Here is an 18,307-nt window from a genome sequence, read left to right as displayed (position 1 = left end):
GTGCACAGACTTCCATATTAACAGTACAGTACTTGGTGTAGTACCTGTAATGTCCATTTGGTGGTGCTGGTAATCCTGCCATCTTTGGACTATGATCACACCCTCAGTTTTTCGTTCCCGTCTCTTCTATGGTTCACAATGCAATTTCCTCTATCAGACACAAACACTGGAGCCAATGTCATTGAGAACTTGCCGCATTTACTATGACATTGCATAAAAAAGCAGGACTTAAAGGGGTTGTCCTAGACCCAAAGATACTTGGTAATGATGGCAAAATTTCTCATACATGTTAATGCCGACCTCTCTCTCCACAATTCTGAGCAACTTGTCTTGACCTCTCTGCTACGTCATTCTTCTATTATTCCTTTTGCATAAATTCATTGACAACTGGGACGTACCATTCTGCTCATCAGACTTCAGAGATATCTAATGGACGTTTCCAGGAGGAACAAGAGAGGGACAGCGCAATTCAGTGTTATGACATGTCCGGGGAGGTTAAGTCTCTTTGTTCCTGGTGGTTTCTTGGAGCTCCTCTGGTGTAGGTGTGGATTTCGTGTCACCGTTACCTCTTTCATACATTCTGTTTAATAAGCCAGTCCCTTTTCCCATGACCTTACTTCCTCTTAGGAGGTCGGGGGATTTTCGACAGGTGTAAAAATCATAAAGAATCCAGAAACCGCAGCGATAGGTGCAGTCACGCATGACATAGGGGTCATATACATGTGATTATGAGAGCTTCCCATTGGTGGGCCCCGTACAAAGGTTTCATAAGTGGGCCCTCCCCATCACCACCATTTAGACATCTCTGACCTGCACAAATTATAATGCCCCCATATAGTACGAGGATCCTTAGTGGCCGACTGTAAATGCCTGCCGCCACAAGATAGTGGCCACTTACTCAGTAAGCTGGTGCAAGTGGCCATTTTCTTGTGGCTGCGGGCATGCGCAGTTGGCTTTGCCCGAGGCCTAGAAGATTGAAACCCAGGACGGAAGAAGACTAGGGGAGAGGCCGTTCCAGAAGATGATGGAGGCGGCGCTGGAGAGTTCTCTCGCAGCATTGGAGACGCCCTCAGTGCTTTTTGAGCGCTGGGACCGCTCCCAGTGCTGCGAGAGAACTCATTTGCATACCGAAGAAAACCAGGATTTCAACCGAACGGCGGCGCAGAGAAGACCTCTAAAGGTAGGAGAAGAATAGCCTTTCTTAAGGCTAGTCCTACGTGTTAGTTAGAGAAAAAGGGTATCCAATGATAGGATCCCTTTAACCAGTAGGACCCGCTGCCCCAAGGGAGACCCCGCTACAATGGGATCTGGTGCAAGTGCATCATTGGCCCTATGGTTATAGCGGCCCTGCTGACGGGAGCCTATAACCTAACACTCTGATATTAAGGCTGCCTATATTCCAGGGAAAATTGCAGGGTGACTACCGTTTTTGCCCCAGGGCTATGTAGGGCTTTAGTCTTAATGTCCAGCATCAGAAAACCTACAAAGCTGGGCATTAAACCCTTAAATGCGTCTGCAGCATTTAGGCTGAGACCCCACGTTGCGGAAATGCAGCTTTTTTTTTTGTTGCGTTTTTTTGAGCCAAAGTCAAGAGTGGCTACAAAAGGAATGGGAAATATATTTTTCCTTCTATAAATACTCAAGTAATACAACATCCCCATCGGGAGAACATAATATATGTTGTCCAAAATGGTAACGATGAAAATTTTTGGCTCCATTGACAGAATAATAAAGTTGTTATAGAAAAGTGGTGTTAAAAACATAAATAAAAAAGAGAAAGGGGTTTTATTGTGCAAAAATGTTTAGATTTCGCCATAATTGTATCGCTCTAGACGAGTTACTGCGTTATTTACGCTACAAGGTGAACACAGCAAAAAAAAACAAAAAACATCAATGGTGGAAAGTAATGTTTTTTTCTATTTTTTTGCAGAAAAAGTGAATAAAAGTGAGTGAGCTGTATGTTCCCCGTTGGAGCCACGAAATACTACAACTCGTCCTGCAAACAGTAAGTCCTCGTATAGTCATATTGGCAGAAAAAAAAATTAATAAAAAAGTTATGGCTATTGGTATGGAATGACAAAAAAAATCCACAAAAAATGTCTTGGTCATTAGGGAGCAGAGCAGGCTGTTCATTAAGGGGTTAATAAGGGTTATTGGTGCACATTTTGATCAAATTGGCCAAGCTATTGGCCTACACTATGGCGCTGAACCCACCATCACCTCGGTGCCACACTCATGGGGAAAGATCTAGTAGCCCAATGACACCCTGTGTCCAAACTTCACCCTCAGGGCTCCAGGCCCTTCACCTCACAGCATCGAGTAATATAAGGGTAAGTCACATGGAGTTGTTTGGTCAGGATTTTGAGGCCGTATCCGCCTCAAAATCCTGACCAAATAGACGTCTCCCCTTGAAATCAATGGGAGCCGGTCAGTTCTTTTTTCCGGGAGCTGCTTGTTCCGGGTCCTGGAAAAAATAAGCAACATGCTCCTTCTTCAGGCAGAGTCACCTCGCAAAATCTTCCTGAAGACACTCCCTCCTCCTGACTACATCCATTAATTTGGGCCTAATCCGGAGCGCGCAGCTAGATGCCGCTGCAGTGCACCGGCATTCAGTCACAACTACCCGTATTTTGGCGGCCTCTGCATCAGGTTCCGGACCAAAAAACCCCGTGTGAACTTACCCTAACACAATACTGGCATGTGAACAGACGATACAAGATCACCTTGACATAACGTAGGTAGCCAACTTTTGGGTTATAAAAAGACAAAAAAAAGGGGGGTGTCTGAGTCTGGGTAAGTTTTGGGGGAGTAGAAAAAAGTTACCGATTCCGGCTTCAAAATAAAATGATTCATTTTAAATTATATCTACCGTAATATACTCAAGTATAAGCCGAGGTTTTCAGCACAGTTTTTGTACTGAAAAGACCCCACTCGGCTTATACTTGACTCAAGCAAAAAAAAAAAAAAAAAAATTATTTCTTTTTTTCTTTTTTGGGGGGTCTACGTCCAGCCGTAATAGTAATGTATACAATCTCATATAAAATAGTGAGAAAAAAGCTTTAAAAAAATATAATAAAAAAAAATAAATAAAAGTTGTAAATCCCTCCTTTCCCTGGAATACATATAAAAGTAGAAAATGACTGTGACACACAAACACATTAGGTCTCCCTGTGTCTACTGAATATAGGGGATCTGCAGTGCTCCTGCTCCGTCAGGAAGGGGTTAATAGGAGCACTGCAGATCCCCTATATTCAGCCAGGCTGGATTCTAAGTGGGGTAAAAAAAAAAAAAGTCCTCAGGGAAGGGGCAGACAGACAACCAAAACACCCCCTCCCCTCCCCTTCCCCAGCACCTACTGCGCCCAAAAACTCTGACCATTTTAATTTTTGAAATTGTCCAGCAGCTGCTGCATTTCCCCCCCTCGGCTTATACTCGAGTCAATAAGTTTTCCCAGTTTTTTGTGGTAAAATTAGGGGCCTCGGCTTATATTCGGGTCGGCTTATACTCGAGTATATACGGTATATATATATATATATATATATATATATATATATATATATATATAAAATTTATCAACATTGTATAAGTCATTGACCCTTTCCCGCCACAGCGATTTTTCAATTTCTATTTTTTTAAAGCCAGAATTTTTTTTTTAATTTATTTTTCCATTCACACAACCGTACAATGGCTTATTTTTTGCGGGACAGATTATACTTTGTAGTGGTACCATTTAATATTCCGTATAAGGTACTGGGAAGCTGCAAAAAAAAATAAAACTGAGAACAGTAGGGATTTAGAAAAAAAAATTAAAGTGAGTTTGCATTATTTTCTCACGGGTTTTATTTTTGAAACGTTCACGGCGCTGCTTCAGCGGGCGCATTATTTAAAGATCCGAATTTTGCTATGCTACTTCGGTGGTTGTCGGGAAGGCGGTAAGTGCATAGTATGATGCCTATTTAATCATATAGGACATCGATCACTCATTTTTGGGGGGTTTTTTGGGGGGAATTAATTTAAATTTTTTTTGTTTTGTTTTTTTAAAGTGCACAGAACTAGGTTATTCCATGCGGGGAACTGTCACGGACGTCGCTTGAACTTGAAGGCTTTTTTACACCTCCGTCCTGTTGATGGGGGTCTATAGATGCCTCTAAAAACCGAACTTGAAGGCGTCCTGGATGGGATACAACTACCGAGGCGTGCAAGCACCCTCAAAAAACTTAGAAATTTGCGCTCGCCTTGTGCTTCCTGACTGTCTGAACACCTCCCTGTTATACTATCACATAAAAAGTGAAGTCAAATGACAGAGAGATAATAGAGTCAGCCAATGGCGAGGCGACTGCATGACACTGACAGGATCAGACAGCAATGTGCAGAGAGAGGCCAATCCCAGGGCCGGGTACAGTAACCAATGAAGAGCAGGCCCCACACACACCAATGGCCGGCCTCCTTACACACAACTTCAGGAACTGGCTTTGCTTTCGAGATTGCTTGCCAGAAAGGGAGTACAGTGCATGGCCAGAACTCCCAGTCCCCTGCCCTGCAGCTGCACACTTGCCCTGTGGAATATCCTGCACGTGGACCCCTTGTATTAACCCTTCCTCCTACCCCATGCAAAAAAAAACACCTGCTGCAAGTTCACTTTTAAAAGAAGAAGAAACAGGTAGATCCTGAATTCTTATTACTTATTTTTTATAGCTATACCATCTAGTGTGAATTTGCATTGCGTGCACCCTGCCAGTGCTGCAGTGCATTGCGGTTAACCCCTTGCAGTGCACTGCCAGGAATAAGGGACAGGACAAGGGCTGCAGGTTGCACAAGGAATGACCTGAGGACGGTCTTGTCTCTGCATTTCGGGGGGCAGAGGAGTAGTCACAAGTGTCATGTTTCAGCTGCGTGTGGGGATATTTAGGTTGGCCCTTGGCCAGGGGGCTCGCACTCTTATTTGTAATGGGAACAAGTGGGCTGAGTCCAGAGGGGTATGCCGCTGTCAAAAGTGACATATGGAAATAGGAGCAGGGGGCGGGAGAGGGGGGAGAGGCTCCTGGCTCAATCTGTTTGGCTCATAGGGAGGGATTTTTTTTTTTGACAAGGTGGGGGTGGGGAAACTTTTACTGGGATGTGGTGTGGGGGAATTTATGTTATAGGTAGAGCTGTATAGACCTTGTCATGGCGAGACATAAATATATATATATATATATATATATATACTGGTGTTTGTATAAATATATATATATCAGTGCATGTACGTATGTGTGTGTGTGTGCATATATATATATTTGAGAAAGGTCCCAGTGTGGACCGATACGTGGTGTACTGTTTTTTCCAATAAAAGGACATTTTCCATCCATACAAGTTGCTGACAGACTGGATTGTATTTTCTATTGCAAACCCTTTTGCCTGGAGAGGGGTCCCTGCCGTGCAATTTGTGGGATAATCCCCAGACTTGCTGGTGCTGCTGCAATTATTTTTCGTTGAAATATATATATATATATATATATATATATATATATATATATATATATATATATATATATATATATATCAGTGTGTGTGTATATTATTTATTATAATTTATTATTACTTATATAGCACCATCATATTCCGCAGCGCTTTGCAGACATTGAGATATATATATATATATATATATATATATATATATATATATATATATATATTTGTGTGTGCCTCCCAATCTTTTCCGGGCACTCCTACCGAGTAATTTCTATCAAACAACAAAAATACATCCAAAAGATGCAGATAACGTTGCATGGTTATCTTTCCAACCAGAATGTTGCAGCCCCCATGATGGGTTTCCCAAGCACCCCTGTAAGGAATTGCATTCACACACATTATATATGTATATTTGTATCTATCTATCTATCTATCTATCTATCTATCTATCTATCTATCTAATATATATGATATTATAGATTTCATATATACATATATATAAAATTTGTATATATATATAAAATTTTATAGCACCAAAATGTAGAATTTGAGGTACATGTGTGTGGATAGATAGATAGATAGGAGATAGATAGATAGGAGATAGATAGATAGATAGGCGATAGATAGATAGATAGATAGATAGATAGATAGATAGATAGATAGATAGGAGATAGATAGATAGATAGGAGATAGATAGATAGATAGATAGATAGATAGATAGATAGATAGATAGATAGAGGTTTATCTCAATATTAATTCCTATGGAGTGAGGTATTCGAATCAGCTCTAATATATATATAATCAATGGCAGATCTATCAAATAGATAATCTGCTTCTAAAGACAATTTGTGATGTAATTATTGGTTTTCTTGATATTTTTGTCTGCCCTTGAATCCTACTGTAAAATATATATGGAGAGTTGGGAACAATGTTGGTCGGAGTCCGAAAAAGTTCCGATTTAATTATTTTATCAGGTATTAATTAGATATATAGTTTGTGACAGATTTATTTTCATCGGAGTCACTGATTGGCTTTTTTAGGAATCGGAGGCGCTCGGCTGCTTCTCTCTGACCATGGTGTCAGCCATTTGTGAGGGAGTCGGAATCGGTCTGTGGAAAGATGGAGGAGTCAGAGTCCTACCTGAACTATATGTGTGTATATATATATATATATATATATATATATATATATATATATATATATTGGGTAGGACTCTGACTCCTCCATCTTTCCTCAGACCTATACATAGATAGATTATCTATAGATTAGCTATTCACTGTATGTATATATATATATATATATATATATATATATATATATATATATATATATATATACGCACACACACGATATTTGATCACAGAAGACAATAAACCCAATAGAGACCCATCAGGTTTTCTGCATTTTTTTTCACAAGATCACCTTGTATTGAAAAGCAAAGTCACCTGCGCTCCTCAATACAATTAAAGTAACTGTATGCCAAAAACACAGTTTATAGGCTATTGAAATCTGCTCGGGCGTATACAGTCTCCTGGCGTATAAATCACAGATGTGAGAGTGATACAAGAGCCTTAGGGTAAAACCACATGAATTAGCCAAGACAAGGCGGCCGTGTCACTCAGCTATTCCATGCGGTTTGCTAATTGACTATTAATGCCTGTACGGTTTTTACGGTGTGACCTGCTGTATACCTGTAAAATGGTGCAGGTGCCGGTGAATAGTGGCGGCATTATTTTGCCTGTAGAGCTGCAACCTTATTAATAAATTTGCTAACCACACAATATAGCACAATGGCCGAGTTTTTGACCATTTCTCTACGGCTACATGTGACCTATACCCACAGCCGTGTTATGGCTGCCCATACTGTGCACGGCCGTAATATGGCGCCTACTGTACCGTAACTGTCTGCCTCCAATGACCTATGAAATTCAGTGTGGTATTATGCAGAAATCTCGCCGGTGCTCGCATGTCCATGGCACCTTGTATTGTCAGACACATGTCCTTGGTTGGGGACAGATCTCTTGAAATGACGCCTATTGACACAGAATTTCGTTTCTGTCGCTTCTTACGCTGTTCTTGTCATTTCTGCTTTTCTACGCTTTAGCTCTGCCTTCGTTTTCCCCATGTACTTTTTTTTTTTTTTTAGTAATTTTTGGCCTCGCCACTCCTATGACCTATAAATCTCTATCCCGCCCGTCAGACATAGTTCAAGTTCAGAATTGCAACATAACGTTATATAACGTTATCAGAAATTTTCTGTACTTTTCCACGGAGACTCCAATATTAACAGGTCACCGTTTTCCCTGCATTAAATAGTGCCGTCGATGGGGAAAGGTGAACGGATCTGACATTGTGCAAATTCTCGCGATTTATCGACGACGCTATCGATTCTTTGGTATCAATTTCACATTAATGAGGGCAAAATTGACATGTCCAGTCTGTGACCTGTTATCAGGAGGCAGGTCTCGGTGTGGCGGTATTTATTTTATTGCTCTCCGTCTTACTTGGCTGATAGATGCGATATATGACATCAGTTTACAGTAGAAATTTGCCTAAGGGCTCATGTACGCGGCTCTATTGTGGCTTTAAGTTGCCTGGAGCCGTAATTTGGCAAAATTTTTTAGGGGGGGGGGGGGGGGGGGGCGTGGAGACCTGTTTCATTAGATGTCATATTACAGGTTTTCCGCCCCTAAAAGCATTGCTTTTAAAGGAGGATTCTTCTGTAAAATGGAACTGAATGGGTTCGAAAACTGACCGCCAGTTTCCGTCTCCTGTCCAGTTTCTCGGGCAGACCGGGCGCAGGTGTGAACCCACCCTAAGCCATGTTCATGTTGGTAAATCCATCTGATACCCTGACCCCTTTTCCCGATCGTGTGAAATGACCCCCCAATATGGTGTATTGAATAGTAGTTGTATATCCTGTGGTGTATATGTCACCAATGCATGCCCTAGTGTTGTACAGTCAGTTACGTTACATTGTATCTGAATGAGATTGTCAAAACTTCATTTTGCCAAATTTTCGGGTCAGCGCCGTTCCTATTCCGTCCTGTGTCTTCGGGAGATTTTTCAATACAAAGGGTGAAATGCGTGTCAAATTTGCAAATAAAAACCCTAAAGATACAGCCTGATTTTTCTCTGCAGATTTACAACAAATTTCCATGCATAAATCGACACGAGGAGGATTCTAACAGCAGTTTTTGACATAATATGTTGCAGAACATGCAACTTTTTTTTTACTTACGTCAACTTTTAGGCGAAGGCCCTACGTAGCGAGCCGCAGCCAAAGATGTTGCAGAAAGAAACGCATCATGTTTGTTTTTTCTGCAGATTATTCCTTAGAAAGTTCGCCTATTTGTCCTCTGGATTTTCTACCCTATTATACCTGTACAGAAACCGTCGGCGTTTCCCTAGGGTACGAGTGTTTTTTGAAAGCTCAACTTTTCCGCTACGGATGTTTTCTCTGCAATGTGTGGATGGGATGAGCCAGGATCAAATCCGCTTTGCAGGTACTGTCAAATACAGCGTTTTTTTGCTGCAACAGAAAAAACTGTGTTTTCGCAACGTTTGCCTTATATGTTTTGTAAAATCAACTAAAATGGTTCTATACCCTAAAAAAAAACAAAAAAAAACCATTATTTTCCTTTCCCCGACCTTCCAGTGCTGGCACTTCTGCCGTCCTCAATTCTTTGTTTACAAGTGGCCAGACGGTCACTGCTGCAGCCCAATAATGGCCGCAGCTGTCGGGGGGTGTAATAGTGGCATGGCACTAGGGGGCGATATCGGCAGTATAGGTCACATGACCACTGATCTCAGCAGTGAAGTACTGGACGAATGTAACCAAAGACAGGAGGATGGTGGGAGAATCAGCGCTGCAATATCAGGGTAAGGAAGAGGTGAGTAGTTTTGGGGGGTTTTAATGACAATTTTGTAAGAAAATTTTTTATTTTTATGTTTTTGGTTTTTTTTAGAAATTAAACAATCTCTTTAACCCTTTCCCAGAGGGCTTAACTATAGCGGCCGCCCAGGAGTCGTGTGGCTGCCTGGTGTCTGCTCTGTCATACAGCAGACACCATGTGCTAATGCCCACAGTCAGTGCCCACACCGATCGTGGGCATTAACCCTTCTGGCGCCTTGGTCAAAGCTAACCTAGACACCGTTTTCCCAGCGGCGCATGAGCACCACCATTTTGCCGCTTTCGCAAGCTCCAGGGCCGACGTCATGTTGGCATCATAGCCGGGAGCCTTGTAAAGACTCCCAGGCCTGTCTGCAGTGATTTTCTTTTGCAGGCTGCTCTATGCAGCTTGCAAAAGAAATGGCGATTTTTTGCAATGGATTGGTGATGGGTCTAATAAATGCAAAAAATGCGACTTTTAGAAAAAAAAATTGGCACAGTTTTGGATTTTTATTAAGGAGTTAAAATGTAAATAAAACCATAGAAATTTGGTATCCCCAGAATCGTACCGGAACATAGAATACAGCTGACATATCATTTTTCCCGCACAATGAATGATGTAAAAACGAAACCCGTAAGAAAATCGCAGAAATGCATTTTTTCTTCAAATCCACCCCATTATGATTTGTTTTCCAGCTTCCCAGAATAAATAATGGCGGCATCATGAAGAAAAATTTTTCCCGCAAACATTAACACCTCATATGGCTTAGAGAGTGGAAAAATAAAAAAGTTATGGGGTTTGGAAGGGGGGTGTCAAAAACAAAAAGCGAAAATAAAAAAATACCGTTGGCGCGAAGGGGTTAAGCTTACGCATTGCATCTTGCCGCAAAGTATATACTGCACACATAGAATTTTTTCATTTGTGATGCTTTACAAAAAAAAATTCCTAAAATTTTTAAACAAATGTTTCTAGAATTTTTCAAATGATGTTTAATGCAGATGTCTTAGGTAGAGATAATTGTCAGCAGGTGATGGAATGGATTGGTTCTGAACTATTGTGAAACTACAACCCCCCCAGAATGACGTGAACCGTTTCGCAAAACCTCTCATTATGACGTGTTCCGTGTATGAAGAAGATCTCGTCATGGGAGGAAACGTAAAAACTGTGATTTCTGCGCAGATGTTTCTGATAAGTATCGATGGGGCTTTGTATTGTAAATTGTCAGGGCACAAATCTGCAGCAACTTTGCCACGTTTCGGCATGGTGTAAAGGAGGTCATCGAAGGGTCCCTATGACGGATCTGTGTTGTATGGACGGCAGCCATGGGATGGTACGCTGCTTCTGATTTGTGATGAAGGCATATGGTGTGTCACAGAGGTATGGCATTGTCTGTAAGAGTGAATACAGCGCCTCTCACAGGTGACTTGTGTACACGTTCTTCAGGTCAAAGACCTGGCAAAGACCAAGAAGAAAATATCAAAACAAGAGGCAGCTCATAAAGTATGAAAAAAGGAGACTGTTATTAGCCTAAAAGTGCAAGATTTCAGTCCACAAGGGACCAGTCACAAGGATTTAGTAAGGTCCCTTGTGGTATGAAATGTTGTACTTTTGGGCTAATAAAAGTCATCTATCTATCTATCTATCTATCTATCTATCTATCTATCTATCTATCTATCTACAGTGTTGGACAAAAGTATTGGCCCCCCTGCAATTCTGTCAGATAATCCTCGTTGTCTCCCAGAAAATGATTACAAGCACAAACTCTTTGGTAATATCTTCATTTATTTTTCTTGCAATGAAAAAACACAAAAGAGAATGAAAAAAAAGTCACATCATTGATCATTTTACACAAAACTCCAAAACTGGTGCAGACAGAAGTATTGGCGCCCTCAGCCTAATACTTGGTAGCACAACCTTTAGACACAATAACTGCGCACAACCGCTCCTGGTAACCAGCAATGAGTTTCTTACAAGGCTCTGCTGGAATCTTAGACCCTTCTTCTTTGGCTCCTGCTCGCGGTCCCCCCTGAGATGTGAAGGGGGCCTTCTCCAAACTGCCACCAAGAGATCTCTCCCCCTCCCCCACAGGTGTTCTATGGGATTCAGGGCTGGACTCATTGCTGCCACTTTACAAGTCTCCAGGGCTTTCTCTCACCACCATTTTCTAGTGCTGACCTGAAGTGTGTTTTGGGTCCTTGTCCTGCTGGAAGAGCCCTGACCTCTGAGGGAGACCCGGCTTTCTCACACGGGGCCCTACATTATGCTGCACAATGTGTTGGTCGTCTTCAGACTTCATAATGCCATGCACACGGTCAAGCAGTCCAGTGCCAGAGGCAGCAAAGCAACCCCACACCATCAGGGAACCTCCGCCATGTCTGACTGTAGGGGGCGTCTTCTTTTCTTTGAAGGCCTCTTTTTTTTCCTGTAATCTCTATGTTGAGGCCTTTTCCTACTTTTGTCTCCTCTGACCAGAGAACATTCTTCCAGAACGTTTTTGGCTTTCTCAGGTAAGTTTTGGCAAACTCCAGCCTGGCTTATGTCTCTGGGTAAGAAGTGGGGTCTTCCTGGGTCTCCTACCATACAGTCCCTTCTCATTCAGACGCTGACGGATAGTACGGGGTGACACTGTTGTACCCTCGGACTGCAGGGCAGCTTGAACTTGTTTGGATGTTGGTCGAGGTTCTTTATCCGCCATCCGCACAATCTTGCGGTGAAATCTCTCGTCAATGTTTCTTCTCCGTCCACATCTAGGGAGGTTAGCCACAGTGCCATGGGCTTTACACTTCTTGATGACACTGCACGGTAGACACAGGAACATTCAGGTCTTTGGAGATGGACTTGTAGCCTTGAGATTGCTCATGCTTCCTCACAATTTTGCTGCTCAAGTCCTCAGACAGTTCTTTGGTCTTCTTTCTTTTCTCCATGCTCAATGTGGTCACACAAGGACACAGGACAGAGGTGGAGTCAACTTTAATCCATTTCAACTGGCTGCAAGTGTGATTTAGTTATTGCCACCACCTGTTAGGTGCCTCAGGTAAGTAACAGGTGCTGTTAATTACACAAATTAGAGAAGCATCACATGATTTTTCAAAGAGCGCCAATATTTTTGTTCACCCCCTTTTTTATGTTTGCTGTGGAATTATATCCAATTTGGCTTTTTGACAATTCTTTTTGTGGTTTTCCATTGAAGACAAACTAAATGAAGATAATAATACCAAAGAATTTGTGACTGCAATCATTTTATGGAAGAACACGAGTATTATCTGACAGAACTGCAGGGGTGCCAATACTTTTGGCCAACACTCTATCTATCTATCTATCTATCTATCTAATATCTATCTATCCATCCCATTAGCTGACCCGTGACACTACCTAGACCAAAACCACGTTCTAGGTTCAAACAGCAATATTACTAGATTTATGTCTGATATCTTATACTTTTAGCCCTACTTTAGTCTTTACTTGACATCTTGGGTATCAATGAATTAAGCCTGGTATTTCTGGTAATTTTTGTGGGGACGCACATGCCTTTGTGCAGTATTTATGACTTATTTGATTATACCTGGTGCTGTAACATATTGTTTGCTATCTCTCTGCATATTCTCCTGAGATTGTGATGTTCTTTCGCTTGGTCCTGGGCTTATTGCAGGGCGGTGGAGTCGGAGTCTGAAGTCGGTCTTTACTGCTTCTGCCTGACTCTGACTGTCACCGTTTTCGAGTCGTAGTCGTAGTCAGGCTGTGGAGAATAGAGGAGTTGGTGTTTTGGTTTACTGACTCCACAGCCCTGGATTATTGAGGGTGTTTTCTTGTTTGTGCGGTGAGATCTATGCCCACTGGTGTTTTATATGTGTCGTTCAGGATGTGATATACGTGTTTTGATTTACTAATAATATATTTTATTTTTTATTTTATTTTTATTTATTTTTTTACTTTGTGCGTTTGGTTGGCCAGCTTTGCGAGAAAAAACTGTTTTTTTCAGTTGTGTTCACTATTGTGGATTTCAAGAATTTTCATAGTATTTTTTGTTAATATTTTTATATGTAACATTTAAAATGTATTTTTTGTGCGTTTTTTTTTAAGTCCTGTAGAGGCAACTATGGGGGAAAAAAGGCAGGAAAAACGCCGAACCCAGAGTCGGTGGCATAGAAATAGAAAAACATGAAAAATACCACAATAAACATCAAAATCAAAAAATTTTCAGTAGAATTCTAATGACATTTGGATGCAACATTTTTAGCCTTGAAATGTGTTTGGACATATTTTATTACTAGCTGGTACCCGCGACTTTGTCTGCGGTGATTGTAGCAGTGGGTATATACAGGCGCGGGTAAGGTTTTCGTACTGTGTATAAGGGATGGGATATGAAATGTAACTTTGTATCTTGTTTTTGCTGTAATTCTGAGAATACGTGAGACTTTTGTGTTGAATGTAATTTGTATTTCAGCTGCTATACGGTGTTGGTATGAACTGCACATAGTGTCTTTGGGACAGAGGGATTTGAAGTTAATAGACCTCGATATACGACATTGTATGCTTTGTTATTTTCTGCCAGTAGTGTATTTTTTTGTTTGTAAAAGTCGCCATATTCTGACAGCAGTCACTTTTATATTTGTCTGTGTCGGGGGATGTGTTTTTTTGCGGGGCCGGGTGTAGTTTTTAGTTGTTGCATTTTCGGGAAATGCTATTGGTTTGATCACTTTTGATTGATATTTGTATGATAATGAAAATAGTGAAAAAACGGCGGTTTTGGACTTTTCAGTATGTTTGCTGCTACGGCGTTAAGCGTCCAGGCAAAATATTTCTATAGCTTTGTAGAGCGGGCGATTTCGGACACGGGGATACCTAACATGTATGTGTTTCACAGTATTTAACTACTTTTATATGTGTTCTAGGGAAAGGGGGGTGATTTGAATTTGTAATACTTTTTATTTTTTATTTATTTTTTTGTTTTGTTTTTGCATTTATTAGACCGCCTAGGGGTATTGACATGGGTGGGCGGTGTCGCGGATTGTCAGAGTGTTGGGGGTCGGCAAACATGGCTGCTCCGGAGCGTTGAAGAGAACCTCCTGGAGTATCGTTAAGGTGAGGGGCAAAGTGGTAAAGTATATGTATATGAGATTGTGTGGGGTTAGAGGCGAGGCTGTAGAGGGTAATATGAATTTTGGGGCTTGCTATGGTCCAAAGTGTGTGAGATTGCAGAGATGGTGGTGTGAGTTTGGGTTTTGTGGGGGTCCTGGCACAAACGTATGTGCGCTATTGTGACGAAAAGTAGCCTATTGCGCAATCGGGTGTATTATCTATGTTTGTGGAAACTTTCTGCCAAATTGGTCGAGCGGGTTTTGCGTGATTGAGGAACAAACATCCAAACACACAAACCCACAAACTCACAAACTTTCTAATATTAATAGGATGGTGAAAACTGTGCAGCTACTGGTGATATGATTTTTTTATTATTATTTTTTTTTTATTTTATCTTATTTTTTTTTATTCATTATTGTTTTTATTATTTTTAGTTATTATTATTATTATTATTATTATTATTATTATTATTATTATTATTATTTTCTACATTTTCTACATTATTGTTATTTTTGCGCCATCAAGTGAACTTTGAATTCTGTTTTTTGTTTTATTTTTTGAATAGTGATCATTAACATAGTGGTGTCCTACTCCTATGCTACAACTCCCATCATCCTCTGATAGCCATGTGACATGATGGGATTTGTAGTATTGCACTTGTCAACAATTGGAGGGCTGCTCTGGGATGTCTTGGGTCTTCTCGCGGTCATAACCTTTGTTTGCATGCATCCATACATGTGTCCTATTAATCCCATAAGATGGCATTTTCAATTTTCATATCTGACCCCATGCCTTCCAAACCCCATAACTTTATTTATTATTCCTTTCACAAACGAGGGCTCAATTCATTTTTATTCTGTACAATGTACCGTATATACTTGAGTATAATCCGAATTTTGCAGCACAGTTTTTGTGCTGAAAAAGCCCCCTTGGCTTATACTTGAGTCAGGCAAAAAAAAATAATTATTTTTTCTTGTGGGGGGGTGTCTATGACCAGACACAATATCAATATCAATGTATAGAATCTCCCGTAAAATAGTGGGGAAAAAGTTGTAAATCCCTCCTTTCCCTAGAATACATATAAAAGTAGAAAATGACTGTGACACACAAACACATTAGGTCTCCCTGTGTCTACTGAATATAGGGGATCTGCAGTGCTCCTGCTCCGTCAGGAAGGGGTTAATAGGAGCACTGCAGATCCCCTATATTCAGCCAGGCTGGATTCCAAGTGGGGGAAAAAAATCATTCCTCAAACTCAGGGAAGGGGCAGACAGACAACCAAAACACCCCCTTCCCTCCCCAGCACCTACTGCACCCAAAAACCATTTTAATTTTTGGAATTTTCCAGCAGCTGCTGCATTCCCCCTCTCCCCCCTAGGCTTATACTCGAGTCAATAAGTTTTCCCAGTTTTTTGTGGTAAAATTAGGGGCCTCGGCTTATATTCGGGCCGGCTTATACTCGAGTATATACGGTATATATTAATGTTATCTATTAGTGGAGAACATAGGTATAAGTCGTACAATCTGTCTTTACTTTATTAACAAACTTATCCTATAAGGTTAGAAATACACATCTTTCTCAGTTGATGGGGTCCTCGCAGCTCTTTCAAACTTTAAAGCCCACTTACCTTTACATCTAATTGGGTTCGGTCCATTGGCTTTCTTTTTCATATGTCCGCGGTTCATCTCATAGCGTTGAGCCAGTCGATGTAAGACTTGAAAGTTGATAGGCTAGGAGACATCACGTGATGACTGGGAGGGGCTGAAAGAGGCCCGTTGAGTTGTATAGCACTAATCCCAAGTGAATGAGAGTGGGAGTGGATAAAGATTGGTTAATATAACTAGAAGCCCATTGGTCAAGTGGGTTCACATGACCTCAAGGGAGGAGTCCAGGGTGGCCCATTCATAAATTCATATGTATAGGATTAGCTCCACGGTTTAAGTTTACAAAGTAAGTCTATTCTCCTTATGGTAACTCGACAATAGATTTAATTGATATGGATAAGGGTATCCCTCACATTTAACACCTATATTCTCTCTTTTTACGAGTTCACCATTTACCGCATATACTCGAGTATAAGCCGACTTTTTCAGCACATTTTTTATGCTCTCCTCGGCTTATACACGAGTCAGGGTCCACGGAGCACAGAAAACTGGAAGGACCTGGAAGGGGCCTGGGAGCCTTCAGCACCTTAGTTAAATACCTGACATCTGCCATACTATTTCGGAGGATGTCGAGAAGGGGCTAGGAGGGACTTTATGGAGTGTATTGCAGCGTATTGTATGGGTAATCGGACCTCCTAGGGTACAGTCTTCCTGGGGGGGGGGGATGAAGACAAACGTTAAATAGAAATAATGTTTTGAAAAGAATTAAAAAAAAAAAAAAACATGCAAAAATTATAAAAATTCAATTCACCTCCCCTGTATTCAGAAACCCAGCAGACCGCCTCCAGCCATGAGTGCCGGTAAGCATTTTGTGCTCTCCGCGCCAAAACCATTTTTGAACACCATCAGCATTAATTTGCGCAGATACTTAATAAGGTTTGCCATTCATGACCCATCACCAGTAGAATGGTTTGTACTGGGAGTTTTAGACAGGTGTGGGAAAACTGCTGCAAAATGAGAATGTTTTCAGAAATAGAAGGGTTAATAGTTTATTTTTGTCACTTCACAAAATGAAATGACTCCCATCAATATTTGGCGTGACCTTTGCCCTTTGGAGGAGGAGTCCTGGAAGTGATGATCAGGGACATCAGATATAGCCTTGATCTCCTCATCATCCAGTCTGTCTGGGATGACGTGACGAAACAGACGGATTGGAGCAAGCGTGCATCCACGGAAGATCTGTGCTTAGCGCTTCAAGATGGCGGCGGGAACAACCTCCCTGCTCGGATCTGCCAAAACTGTCTACAAGTACCAAGAAGAACTGATGGAAGGCCCCCTCCCCTATCCATTACTACTACTACTGGTCATACTTGGAGTTCTGCCAGGAGTAACTGTAAAATAGCAAACAAATAGCTGATAAAGGTGCAATTGAACATAATGTTGGAGAACCAGGAACACTGGACTGCAAATACAGGGCATAATGCAGCTAAACAGATCACTGACACAGAAAAACAAATCTTCTATCTCAAGAAAGCTGCTCGCTGTCTGTGAATAATATCAAGTATGTAATAACACAAGCAGCTGGAAGTAGATACAATCACAGAAATAGATTTTTCTTACGTTGTAAGCGGTGAGATGTGCACTGAGAAATGTTATTTGCAGATGTGAGGAGAATCAGCCTCTCCCCTCTGGTTACTAACCATTTAATCTAAGTCCATAGAGTCTGCTAGCCAAACCTTTGACTCTGACTCCATCTATTTCCATAAATGGCTTCTATAAAAGAAAATGAATATATTTTACTATTTTTATGTTGAAACCAGAGTCCGACTCTTGATACAACTCTCGCCGCTGCTTCAGATTTACTTCTATAGTTGACACTTGTAAATTTTATTTGACATTAAAGGAACATTTACATTTCAAATATTTTATTTTTGTATACAGTACTTCCTTTGTTGTAAAATGCGGTATGCCTTCTGTCTAAAATAAACTATACATACCATCTCCAACCCCCCCCCCCCCCATACTGGTTCCGGAAGTTCCCACTGTTCACCACCCTACATGGCCTTGTTCTGGAACATTAAGATAGAGAGAGAGGACAATGTGGTGCCAAATTGCAGCCCCATGTGAAGTGCTAATATGGTATGTATCCTCTCCAGTCCCTAAAAAAAACTGCACCTACTCCTGCAAAAACAAGGTCTTCAAATTTTCCATGGACCTCACAATGGGTTTTCCAGTTTTATGCAGTTGAACCCTAAGAGTAGGTTCACACGGCATCATCC

The 18,307-nt window shown here is 41.2% G+C and overlaps 2 protein-coding genes across 2 annotated transcripts in view; both read left to right on the top strand.

Annotated features, from left to right (window-relative positions):
* TBCC (tubulin folding cofactor C) overlaps positions 1-18,307 on the top strand; it is a 270,412-nt gene that overhangs the window by 72,951 nt on the left and 179,154 nt on the right. The window lies entirely within an intron of this gene.
* Positions 4,489-18,307, top strand: part of TRERF1 (transcriptional regulating factor 1) — a 93,835-nt gene continuing 80,016 nt past the window's right edge. The window contains exon 1 of the mRNA XM_075267100.1: positions 4,489-4,660. The gene's annotated coding sequence lies outside the window, so the exon portion shown is untranslated. The remainder of the gene's footprint in view (positions 4,661-18,307) is intronic.

This window comes from Leptodactylus fuscus, chromosome 3, assembly GCF_031893055.1.
Source record: "Leptodactylus fuscus isolate aLepFus1 chromosome 3, aLepFus1.hap2, whole genome shotgun sequence".
Classification (NCBI taxonomy): Eukaryota; Metazoa; Chordata; class Amphibia; order Anura; family Leptodactylidae; genus Leptodactylus; species Leptodactylus fuscus.
This window is presented reverse-complemented; position numbering and strand designations above follow the sequence as displayed.